Source organism: Moschus berezovskii, chromosome 21 (assembly GCF_049115385.1).
Source record: "Moschus berezovskii isolate FMDL1 chromosome 21, NW_MosBer_1.0, whole genome shotgun sequence".
NCBI classification, from domain to species: domain Eukaryota; kingdom Metazoa; phylum Chordata; class Mammalia; order Artiodactyla; family Moschidae; genus Moschus; species Moschus berezovskii.
Genome location: NC_142480.1, coordinates 43,844,842 through 43,855,721, shown reverse-complemented (window position 1 = coordinate 43,855,721; position 10,880 = coordinate 43,844,842). Strand labels below are relative to the sequence as shown.

Here is a 10,880-nt window from a genome sequence, read left to right as displayed (position 1 = left end):
GACCTGAACCTACCACCCCAGACTCCATGAATCTCCTCTAGACCCCAGGAAACGTCCTCCCGTTGTCGCCCCCGATGCCGCCGGGAGGAAGCCCCAGCAGAGGAAGGATAGTGGAGGCGGGGAGGCCGAAGGAGCATCTCCTCTCGCTTCGCCCCGCCTCCTCTTACGCTCCAGCCAATCGCCGCTTGCTCCGAACCCTGGCCCCGCCCCTCCCCGCCGGCTCCGGCCTGCGGCTCCGCCCCGTCCGGTAATAATTAGGCTGCGGGCGGGGGTTGCCGCGTCAGCGCCGGGCGCCGGCCAATCGCCGAGCTCTGCCCCGTAGTCGCGTCACACGCCGAACAACCAAACAGAAAAGTTTAATAAACAGCGGACGGAGGGGCCGGCGGCGGCGGGGCCGGAGCGACCAGGGGTTTGGCGGCCTCACCTGTCCCCATTCACCGGCGGCGACCGGCGGCGGCAGGCAGCGCGTCAGGCGGAGGGAGCCGCCGCCAGGTGAGGAGCGGGGCCCGCGGGGCCCCGGCGACCGGCGCGTCCCCTCCCCCTCCCGCTCCCTTCCCCCACCGGCTGAGGCGACGCCAGGCCCGCCCCCGGCCCCTCCCGGCCCAGGGGAGCCGGAAGCGGAGGGCGGCCGGCGGGCGCAGCAGGTGGTGGGCCGGCCGCGGGCCCGGGCCGGGCTTTTGCTGAGGGCTGAGGGGCTTCCTGGCCCTGGGGGCAGGGGTCGAGGTGCGGCGGACTCCCCCGGACGCGCGGCGGGCCCTCGCGGTCCCGGGCTTCCCGCAGGGGGCGGGGGCGGCGCGCCGAGGTGAGACCCCCCCCGTCCTCACTGCCCCCGGGCCTCGGGGGGTGGGGAGCCGCCGCCGCCCTCCGATTCCGAGCAGTTGGCGGGCGGGGGCCGGAGGGACCCCGGGCGCCCTCTGGCGCGTCCCTGTCACCGGCCCGGGTCAAGTTCCTCGCCTCACGCCTCCCAGCCCGAACCCTTCTTGGAAGCGTTTTTCACCTGCCGTGTTTCCAGCCACCGGCCAGGGGGAAAGTCTAGCAAGTCAGACTAGGAAAGGGGGTCGGGAGGGTCTCTCTTTCCTCTGCTTTTGTAGGGTGGACTCAGAATTTCTCGATTTTCCTCTGGAGTAGTATTTTCACGTTGCCGTCTAACTACGTAAACAAGGACAGAAGAATAATGCGTCTGAGATGATTTTAACTTTTATGTCGAAACTTTGCGCCAAACCAACCACACGATTAAGACGCTGCGATGATTTATCTTCACACTCAGATTAGTTGTTCAGCAGTGTGAAGAAGTTACACACAGACCATGTATAAGTTGTTTGGTGGTTAAAAAACTGGTTCGTTATTAATGATTTAATGCTCCGAGCAAGAGGTTTAAAGTCCTCTGCCAAATCAAATTCGGAATTTGTTTTTTTAATGTAAAATCCCATAGACTTTTAAGGTTAGTTACGTAATATTTATGTTACCATTTTTAGGACATTTTGCCGCGTTACCCTTAGTCCAGGGCTTCAAGGGAAAAGGTTTTCTTTCTGCAGAATATGCACGTTTATATTTCCCAAACAGGTTATCTTTTAAACTTTTTTTCTTTTATGTTTTAAAATGTATTTAAGGAAAACAGGGATTGCAAAGGTGTACAGGAGAATTTCGGGGTTGTTGGCTTATTATCTCAATTGTGATAATTTCCTGTGTCAAAACAGATCACATTTTACACTTTTAAGTATATGCAATTTATTGTATGTTAGTTACAGATTTTTAAGCAAAGTATTTAAAGTGTATTTAATGCCACAAAGGTATGAACACACACAACACAGTATTAAAGTATGCTGCACACAATAAAGAGATAAAAATTAATAAAAATCCATGCTTTCCATCTCCAAACCAAAAGTTGGAATATTACCAAAACTTGTATATGTTTATGAGTTTCTTATCTGTCTTATACCTCTGCCTCTCCTTACCGAGGTAATCATTTCAGTCTAGTGTATTTTGTTTACCATTCCCTTGCGTTTTTTTTTTTTTCTAAGTTTCATAACATAATGTCTGTGTGCTCAAACTGTGTGTTTAGTTTGTTTTTCTTTTGAGCTTTTTTATAAAAAGAATATGTGGCTGTAGTTCACTCGTTTCATTGCTCTGTTAATATAAAGATTAATCTTGTGTTAATCTTCCACGACTCATGGGCCTTTAGCCTATGTCTTTGATTCTGTTTTGCTGTGTCCCATGAACATTGCTTGTTCCCTGGTTTCTGGTACACAAGTGCAAGAGTTGCTTTAGAGTGAATGCAGATTTCATTGGCACATTTTAGGTACTCAGGAGTAAAATAGATTGAAATACTAGAAATGAAAAACTTTAGGATTCTCTTTTATGTTTTAATGGCAAATTCATATCCATAGTAATTGGTTCATAGTTTTTAAACATTTGCATGAGAAACCAGGATTCCTGTCAATCTGAATGAATCTTGTCCTTGGAAATCCCATGGTAAGAAGTCTGGCACTATTTGCTTTCAACTTTTTCACTACAAAATGTAAATATAGTAGGAAAAAACACTTGATTGGGTATAAAATAAGTCACTTTTCTGGGGTTCCCTTTCCCACTTTTTAATTTCTGGGAAGTTTCTTAAAACTTCTCTTGTGCCGTAGTACACATGTGTAAAAGAAACCTGTCCTGAGTTTATCCTATCAGTTATGCAGACTGAAGTGAAGCACCTATCAAATGGCAGAGCTTTTAAGGAAAATGATTAGGGCCAAGGTGTTATTCTCTGGAATTACATTGAGTGTGTCCTTTGGAACACTTGAGAAAGGTGTGTGGTGAGTATCGGGATATGTTAGCAACACATTTAAGTACTTTTTATTCCCCCCCGCCCCCGCTCCGATTTGGGATTTATCGTGTGAACAGAAACGCAAAGATAAATTATGGAGCAGTATTAACTTCCTGAAAATGGTGTGTGTATAAGTAATATGAGTTTATGTATATCTTTGAATAAACTTTTTTATTTATAGGCGTGAGAAGTGCTGTTTTTTGTTTGTTAAGAACAGTGCACGCAGCCTGCAGACAGATATCAGGAGACTTTGTTTTGATAGGACTATTTTATCTTGCTTTAAAAAAACAAAAACAAACCTCAGTTTTGTATTTCATTATGAGGGCAGCTTTCCCCCCCAAACCGTCAGAAAGTTACAAAGAACGAGTAATTATTAATATTTTGGCAGGTATCCCACCAGTCTCTCTGTTTTTGTTTTTCTTATCCTAAACAATTAAACGTTGAATTCTAAGCAGTACGAGGCTGCTTCTGTGTTCAAAACTTAAACCAAATATGATCCATCTCAGCACCTTTGTTGTATATGGTATGGTGGTGCTAGTCACCTCACTGGTATCTGCTTCAAGGTTCTCTCCTTTTCCTGTGCAGAACAATCGTTTCAATGTGTAAATTAGATTATCTTATTCTCAGACTCAAAACAAATCCAAATGTTTTTATACTCTTGACCAACAGTGTCCAATGAAAATGTAATAGGAGCTACAAATGGGAACCATATAAGTAGTAAACATTTTCTAATAGCCACATTTACAAAGAGAAACAGGTGAAATGTTTTTTAACCCAAAATGTGATTCAACAAGTAGTCAGTGTAAGAAATTACTAATGGGATATATTTTACTTAATCTCTTTCAGACCGTCCTCACCATTGGTTGTGTGTTTTGCACTTAAGGTGCCTCTTGGGCAGGCCTTGTTTGTTGCTGATCTAGACTGTCGGGCCCATCAGCCTCACAGGCTTATTTTATTCTGCTCACCCTGACTCGTGCATCCCCAGCAGTGCTATATGCCAAGTTTAGTTCTCTTAAAATTGTTGTTCCTTCTGACTGAACACCCAGTCGTGTTTTGCTCAAATGTTACTCCTTGTGAGACGCCATTTCAGACCACTTTCCCTGTTAGCTGGCTGTGTTACCTTCTTTGTGTCCTTTGAGAATCTAACATCTGAAGTGATTTATCTGGTTATTGTCTGTATCCCCTGCTTGAAGTAAACTGCTTGTGGGCAAGGATTTCCTCAGCTTTACTGTTCAGTCGCTCAGTCGTGCCTGACTCTTTGCGACCCTATGGACTGCAGCACGCCAGGCCTCCCTGTCCATCGCCAACTCCCAGTTTAGTCAAACTCATGTCCATTGAGTCGGTGATGCCATCCAACCATCTCATCCTCTGTCGTTCCCTTCTCCTTCTGCTTTCAGTCTTTCCCAGCATCAGGGTCTTTTCACATGAGTCAGTTCTTCACATCAGGTGGCCAAAGTTTTGGAGCTTCAGTTTCAGCATCAGTCCTTCCAATGAATATTCAGGACTGATTTCCTTTAGAATGGACTCGTTGGATCTCCTTGCAGTCCAAGGGACTCTCAAGAGTCTTCTCCAACACCACAGTTCAAAAGCATCAAATCTTTGGTGTTCAGCTTTCTTTATAGTCCAACTCTTTTACATCCATATGTGACTACTGGAAAAAACAGCTTTACTGTTAGGTCCCCATATATTGAAAATAAGATTTTTAAAAGGTACATGCTATTTCGTCTTATGAAAGTACTGTTAATTTAACTAGTCACTTATTGTGTATAACTTGTTTCTTTATCCTTTTTTTCACTATTACAGTGTGGTGAAGAACATCTTAAGAGCTACATCTTACTATGCATTTCTTATTTCTTTAGGGTTCAGCCTGTCTTAAAATTGCTTAAAGTATGTGAACTTTTTTTTTTTTGTCATGAATACTGACAAATCTTAAAAGTTCGACTAACATTGTAGTATAAGTTGACCAAACCTCTATGAAGTTCGATGAAAAATATGAGAGAGGACACATTTCCTCCATATCTTTATCAGAAATAATATTTTTTCTTTTTCTTTTCATAAGATTTGTAATTTATTTCTTAGATTAATGAGTTATGATAATGAATAGAGGTATAGGTTCTAGACATCTTCTGGTTTGTCTTCGGCCCATTGGGGTGGTGTTTGTATTTAGGATAGCCACCCTTTGACTCATCCTACTAACATTTTCCCTTGCTCTTCATTAGCCTTTTATAAAAGTTTTTGTCTTTTAAGAAGTTGAGGTTAATAATATTGTTTTTACAGCTTCTACTTTCATATTTAATGAACTCTCCTACCCAGATAACTGTTTTCTTCTAGTTCTGTATGGTTTCATTTTTCACATCTCTCTCTCGTGTTCATCCAAGATTTATTTTGACATAATATGTGAAGTGAAAGAATTGTCCTTAGTTTTCCTTAGTAGTTAATCAGTTATTTTAGCCCCATAAAAGAAAACTTTTTCTTTTGCCTTCAAATATAGCTGCCTTTGTCATATACTAAATACATTTATGTTTGGTTCTTTTTAGCTTTCATTCAGTACCAGTCAGTGCACATTGTTTTAGTAACTGGGAGTAATAATGTGTTTTCCTTTTGTTATTGTTAAGTCTTACCATCCTCTTCCCCCCACTCCCCCTACAATTTTCAGTTGTTGCTTTGTTAGTCCTCGAGTTTTTAGTTGATTCCTTAGGGTCTTCAGGTTGTTTTTGGTCTTGAATTTTTTAATTTAGAAAATACTGTTATTTCCACTTAATGTTTTTTGTTGTATAATGAAAAAACTTTAATGCCATTAAGTTTTCCTTTGAGCCTAGTTGAGGTATTTTTTCCTTTAAATTTTACCTGTAATATCTTTATTAAAATCCCTGCTGTTGCAGTTTTCATTCAGCTGTTCCTCTGTGCTACTTGGGCATTGTGCTAAGTGTTGAGGAGACAGAGACGAATGATACAGGATCTTTGCTGTCATGGCGTTTACTGTCCGTTGGAAAAGCTAGGCTGTTAACAGACCACTGCATAGAGTTTTCAGATTTTGACAACTGCTGGGAAGGAGAGAAGTAGGGTGTGCTGATAGAGATTGGAAGGTGCTAGTTGGGATGTTTGTTCTGAGAATGTAATGTTTAATTAAAGTTAGTGATGGTGTGTGTGTTTGGGAAGTTTTCTTAACTTCCCCAGTCTGTCACAACATTAAAAAAAAAAAAAAAGTGATACACTGAATTAGTTCCATAAACATTTTTTGTAAAAATTGTCTTGCAAACAGGTTCAAGCCCCTGTCCCACCCCCTCCACACCATATCCTCCAGTTGGATTACTGCCTCATACCCTGTCTGGAATAGAAATTTTGGAACTGTGATTCTGACTTTTAAGATCAGAAAACTGCTGGGGCAAGTTTCCCGAGTAAAGGGGACGAAAAGAACCTGGCTCAGTTTAGGAGGTGACCGGAGATTGGAATGGCTGGAGTTTACTGAGTGAAGAGAGTGGGGCAGACTTTATTGCAGGACTTATTTCCAAGTGCTAAGGCTGCTTCACCACCCTCCTATCCTATTTATAGTCTGTGATCCAAATTGGTCACTTACAAATAACCTGGATTATTTTTCTCCTTGATACTTTCCTTCGTTATTTCTATTGTATTTTCGCTTTCCTCCCACTCAGGATCTTTGAATAGGCTGTCCCCGTTTGCTAAATGGTGATTTCCTTTGATGAATTAACCCTTAATGCTGGCAAAACAGGTTAAGTTCTCTGTTGGCTATATTTTCTCATTTCCCATTGGACATTTCTTTTGTAAATACTTGTAACAACTGCAATTCATTAAATGCATGTGATTTGTTTCAGCAGTCTTTTTCTCCTAGAGCTGTACTTTTCAATCTTGCCACTTGTGACTATTTAAATTAACTAAAATTAAATAATGTAAAAAATTCATATTCTCAGTTTTACTAGTCACATTTCAGGTGCTCAGTATCCATATGCAACTAGTGGCTGTTACAGTGGGCAGCAGAGATAAAAAGAGATTTGTGCAGTAATGAAAATTTATCTTAATTTCTGAATAATCATGTGGCTAAAAGCTACAGTATTTAAGTTTAGGTAGCCACATCTGGCTGTTGAATTATGGCAAGTCTGAATTGAGATGTGCTATAAGTATGAAATATAAGCTTGATTTCTAGCACAAAAAAGGGAAAGACTTCAATTTTTCAAGATATTGATTACATATTGAAGTAATGCTACTTTACATATTTCCTGTTAAAGAAAATATTTATGACAGTTAATTTAAACTTTAGTGTTTTAATGTGGCTGCCAGGAAGTTGAAGATTGCATGTGACTCGCATTATTTTCTAGGTGGTCAGCACTGGTCTGACTAGACCGTAAGTTTCTACAATGGAGGGACAGGTCACTATGGCGTTCACAGCAGCCAGTGGTACCCAGCATATATATAGTAGGTGTTCAAAATGTTTGATGAATGAATAAGCTTTTCAATAGGTAGAAAACACTACCTATTCAACTTTTGCTTTTTAAAATTGTTGGTTTTCTTCTGGACTATAATTTAAAAATTTTTTCCTATGACTTTTGAGAAAAGAAGCTTTTCTTTTGATAGCTATATAAAGAACTGTCCTTATTAAATAATTGCTGTGCATCATTCATCTTTTAGTTATGTTTTTCTGGCTTACTCTGCTAACCAGAGAGGGAATTTAAAGTCTTCCAACCTGTTTTCTGTCATTTTTCTTTGTGTAGCAGTTTACTTAGATGATCGATTGTGTGTTGATTGGCACGTGAAAATTCATGACTGTTAAATCTAAATAACTGAGGACTGTGAATGCTTTTCTTTTACTTATACTTTGGTCTCCATATTATGATCCCTGTTCCTTTTTTAATTTACATTCGTTGGTGACCTTGTCTGTTTCTTTAGATTTAGAACAATTTACTGTGTTACAGAAAGATATCTCTTTTTAAGCTTGGTTTATGATTTTTTACCTGTTTACTTCCTAAATGTTTCCTTTGTGTTTGCTGTTCTCCTGAATGGACCCTCACTGCCCGCCTCCTTCTCCCCCATACTCACTTTGTATTTTTTTCTCTTAATGAGAAGATAGTCATCAGGAGTTGCAAACTCAAATACATACCTCACTTCTGTAGACACTGTGTATTTGTCAGGGAAATATTTCTTAAATATTTTTTTCTTCCATCAGTTGATGGTTTTCAGACTTTATCCTTAATGACCCCTAGTCATGTTTTGCTATTGTCGCCAACTACCTTTCACCAGCTACTGCTTTAACTACCTGTAGCACTCAGGGATATTACTGCCAAGGAATAATTTCTGTTGTAGGAAGAATATTGTGAGCCATTCTCAGGCCCTAAAAATTCCGTGGAAGTTTTCCCCTGCTCTGAACGTACCAAAGGTTATTTCTAATAGTCTAGGTATTGCCTTTTTATATAGGGTCTTTTTAATAGTAAGTGAGATGAGACCAAGTTGTTCAGTGGCTTGGTCTCTTCTAAACTGTTTTCAGTTGATAGGTTTGTGAAAACCTCTGAACTCTGACAAAGAGTACACCCTTTGAATACTTGATGTTGGAAAAGTGGTGTCGTCACATGCAGTCAGGGAGCCTTGTCCCTTTTGCCGCCTCCCTGTTCCCAGGAAGCAGTTATTTTCAGATAACCTCAGTTGTGGTATCGCTCTTTTTATTTATTTTTTCTGTTGTTTTCTTCTATTGCAGATTTAGAAGAGGAATAAAATACTCTTACTTGTAATCTGTAAGCCACCTAAAATGATATTTATCAACTTGCAGTTCTTTTAAATAGGTCCTGGAGGTCTTTGAACCATCTGGAATGGTTCAGTCTATATTTCAATCTATATTTTCTTTTGGTTATAAATGGAGAGGATTTTGGTGTTAGATTAGTGTATGTTCTATGTCTTTGTTGTACACAAATAGTTAACTTTGATGTGAAAAATTGATGTTAGACCAAAGGTTCATTTGGTTCCCATAGCTGAATACTAATTTTATGTTTGGCAAATTTTAAAAGTAAAATGTTTGCTGTCTCTTTTTCTATAACCCTATAAAATTTTGGCCATCTAAAACTTATTTTATGATGTAACTCAAGTTTGATGCTGTAACTCAAATTGTATATTTTTTCTATTGTCTGCTCCTGTACCTCTTCTATGCCCAGGGTCTTTTTGCATGTGTCCACACAGTGGCAAGAAAACCTGAACTTGACTTGTGAAGTACTGGGCATTCAAAGCTGTGAATCCTTGCAAAGGATCTTGGGACTGGACCTCTGTGAATTGGCTCTTTCAATTTGTCCACTTAAAAGGCATAATAGATTATGCAGCTGTTTGGGCTTCTGTGGGGTATTACTCCATATTCATGTCTAGTTGCAATTATGTGCATTTTCAGTTTCTTACAGACTTCCCTTTGTATTCAAAATAAGTTTCTTGGGTTTATGTTGTTCTAATGTATGAATTTTCTTTGAGGAAAAATGCTTGCAAGATTTTTAACTTAGAAAATGAAATTTAAATGAAAAATTCTTACATAAAGTAACTAAAAGTATATTTTAAGAAGGAGCTACTCTGATTTTTTTTTTAATTTTGAATTTGTTTTTATAAGTCAGTCAATTTTTGGTAGAGGTGAATACTCTCAAATTTGTCATTCAGTCGATAATGATGAATGTCAGAGTAATAGTTAATGGATCAAACTCCTAAAAACAAATGGTTCGAATTTAAGCATACAGCAAATTAAAAAATACAGCAAATTTTGTAATGTACAAAGTGACCAAAGATCTTTGTTCAAAAGTCAGAGTCTCTTTAGAATCTGTAGTAAAAATAACATTTAACGTAACATATTTTAAGAGGAGGATACCCTTCATCTCTCCCTTAGGGTTACTGTGCCACCTTAGAGTAATATCTCGGTAGGATGCAAAATAGTGTCCACTTTTCTTTTAAAAAAACTAAAAAAGAAAATGAACCATCCTGAAGTTTATACTTGAACATGTTCATTAGAACAAGTTGTCTTCTTTTGTTTTTGCAGTGGATAAGCATTATCCTTGCAAAACATGACATCAGACCTGTAAGTGTGGTGACATAGAAATAATATTTGCCTCATTTTTCTTGTTTTAAATAAAAATATCAGTCTGATGTCACTGAAAATTTTATTCTTGTGATATTGTATTTGATATCTTAGAAATTTTTGCATTCAATATTTTAGTGCTATGTATTTTCATTTAAGATGTAGCTTTATGTTTTAAGTCTTAGAGAAAATGCTATTTTGTTCTCATTAGCAAAATTTTTGCAGTGGATTTCTGTTGCTGTTTTAGAATTTTCATACCAAATGTGAACTCTATTGAAAAAGGAATCTTGTCTTTATAAAGCATTATTTCATCCTCAGGCTCTGTAAAAAAATAAAATAATTTCATTTAAAAGCATTGTATTTTAAACACTTGGTCACTGAACTGCAAATTAACACTTCTTCTGTGAGATTTTCATTGCTGTTACTTGGTTTATTTATTTTTTACCTAGACAAAAGAGTAAGCAAATAGTATATGATGGGAAAACTGAAACATTACCTACTGTTTCTTTAAGAAACCAGCTTATCAGGGGGTTTTAGTATGTTTAACCTAACCTGCTAGCAAGGAAAAGTTCTTTAAAATAATGGATATTAGCCGTATCCAATCACAATTATCAGTTTCACTAACAGGGAGGAGATTTTACTCTTCAGCCACTAGAATTGGAGAAGGTGGAGCTTGGTATTCAGGTTTGGTTGCTTTGGAGTACAGCTTCAAGTGAAGTTAATCTGAGGTGAAGCAAACAGAAAATTGTGGAGGTTTTGTTGGTAGGATTTTTGTTCTAATCTTTTAATGATCCTTTATTTTACACTTTTACTTCTTTGTGCTTCTGTGTATGCTAGCTTTTGTCATTGTTGCTATTTTCTGATGCAAACTGAACATTAAAATTAAGCAGGGAAGCAGAACAAAAGGGCTGTTTGGACAGGAAATAGGTATTCAGAGAATCAAACTTGACTTTCTTTTATCATTATTTTTAGATCAGAATTTTAAGTGTCATTAAAAAATACTTGCATAAAAATCAT

At 38.9% G+C, this 10,880-nt stretch overlaps 1 protein-coding gene across 9 annotated transcripts in view; it reads left to right on the top strand.

The window, feature by feature from the left end:
- The first annotated feature begins 290 nt into the window (after nucleotides 1-290).
- The window catches only part of ZFAND6 (zinc finger AN1-type containing 6), a 56,087-nt gene continuing 45,497 nt past the window's right edge, over nucleotides 291-10,880 (top strand). For 3 of the 9 annotated variants that reach the window (XM_088829587.1, XM_055417940.2, XM_088829586.1), the window contains exon 1: nucleotides 362-492. The gene's annotated coding sequence lies outside the window, so the exon portion shown is untranslated. Of the gene's footprint in view, nucleotides 493-602; nucleotides 803-842; nucleotides 10,626-10,880 lie in introns of those variants that run through there. The other 6 variants (XM_088829585.1, XM_088829582.1, XM_088829588.1 and 3 more) reach the window with 5 other exon arrangements.